Raw genomic sequence first — 2,210 nt, 5'->3', positions numbered from 1 at the left:
AAAATACCTACCAAAACAAATCTCTCCATTGTTTTCACTGCTAATTCCCTCTGTGCATTCTCCAATCTATCACTAGGTCGATTTTATTTGATTCTGTTGTGGATCTCAATATCGGTAGTGGAATGTTTCCTCGAAGACCTCTGGAAATGGGTAACCTCTCCTCTGAGTTTGTGGCTAACACTTTTGATACTAAGTTGCAATCAAAGTTGATGCCTTCTCAGATGGTAGATATTTTGAAGGACAGGGTTCTTCTTGAAGATGGTTTGGTGGATAGAGAATCTAAGGAAGAAGTTGGTGGGGAATGGCAAGATTTTTTTAGGCCCCAAAGAGTTGGTTGAGGGTGTTGTGGTGGGTTCCCCTTCTTCTAATGGGCTCATCCAAAATTTCCAAGTGGTGCTACCTATACCTTTTGTCTTGATTGTAAACGTAGTCGTGAACTTTGTGGAGCTTGAGGTTTGGCCCTCGAAGCTCTCTGACTCAACTGAGATATTTTGAGGTGTTTAGTTTTAGCAATCTCTCCATCTAATAAGTTAACCTCGGGGCTCAAATAATATTTTCCTAGTTTGGTTTGCTCTCATGAATAATTTTTTGATGATACAATGAGGATGGGTGAGTTCTCTCAAGGAAGCCAAGGCTTTCAAAGATATCTTCTAGATCTATACTAAGTTCTTTGATTAGCTGATTGATTGGGGAAAAGGTTATTTGATCTTTATCAATACTTTGGTCCCTAGACAAGTGAAGATTGTGAATATCTTGGGATGTTGAAATGTCCCTTTTCTGATTTTGTATGATATTTCCAACCTCTAATCAGATTTTCAAGATCAAACAACTAATATCACAAAGATCCACCAAATTTCTCCAGAAACCCCAAATCGGGTATGCTGAAAATAGTGCAAAAAGCTTCACAACTTCACAAATTATTAATAAATCTGAAAATGGACATTTTTACAGAAATTTCAGCAGCATAACATCCTAAAAAATGACATTTCCAAATCCATATAGCCTGTACAAAATAGTTCACAAATGTAGGACAAAACTATGCTCATCGGGCTCCCGAAATTAACACAAAAATGCCCAGAAACACCACAAAAACACTAATAATCTATCTCAAAAGTTTAATCATGTCCCAATACATATATTCAGATCTATTTTAATGCCTTAAAGTCTGAAATACAGAAGCAACCCAAACTGATATGAAATACTCAATTGGAAACACCAAACTCATACCAAAAACACACTCGAAAACCCACAAATCTGCACTGTTCAGCACAAAGGAAAACTCTGTATGAGCATGCACATGGAATGGCTTCAAACTCCTGTCCTTAGCCTTCCTGGAAACCTACAAACTCCTATTCTTGGGTCTCCCTGGAAACCTGCAAACTCCCGTTCTTGGGTTTCCTTCTCCACAGGTTTGGCAGCCTCTGAAGAATAACAAAGAATGAGCAAAAATCAAGTTCTCCTCCCTGCACAAAATGCCTCCAAACCCCTTAAAAGAGGCCATAACCATAACTCACATCCAAGAGAGGTTAATGAAACATATTTTAATAATAATTTCATTTATTAGTCCAACGGTTTCCAAAGATTAACCCCCCCTTTTTCCGAAACTTCACTTTCTTGGGCCTGCCTATCTTAGCAAAGATTATTATTTTTTTATTATTTGAAAAGGGGACATGAAAAGTCCTCCCCTCCCTAAACATTGCTTGTCCTCAAGCAATGGCTGAACAATAAACCAATCAATCCACCTGGATCCCAAATGTAGTCATGAACTATACTACTACCAATTAACACAGGGTCCTGCAATATCCTCTGCAATATGACCAAGAGGAATCCATAATCAAACTGACAATTATAGCTCAACCAAACTCCAAAATCACCACCACCATAGTCAAAAACCCATGAGACACAAACTCTTAGAACATCAGAACCCAAGTAAAGTGGACAAATCAAACTGCCAACACAATAAATACCATCAATGCATCCCACTGGCCTATACGAAATGTACAATCCAACTCTGCAACAATGGTGAATGCTCTCATATGAAACTATATACCAAGTATGGAGAATCCACACACTATACAACTCCTGCAGTCAACACAACTTTGCAAATCACCGGCCACTATCTCATAACCATAACTACCATGCACCCCTGATGGTGAAAAGCCATCACAAGATAAATAGCAAGAATTGGAACCCAAACCAAATCTTCCTGC

Source organism: Cupressus sempervirens, chromosome 5 (assembly GCF_028749045.1).
Source record: "Cupressus sempervirens isolate cs-2001-9-10 chromosome 5, ASM2874904v1, whole genome shotgun sequence".
NCBI classification, from domain to species: domain Eukaryota; kingdom Viridiplantae; phylum Streptophyta; class Pinopsida; order Cupressales; family Cupressaceae; genus Cupressus; species Cupressus sempervirens.
Note: the sequence above shows the minus strand (reverse complement) of the source record.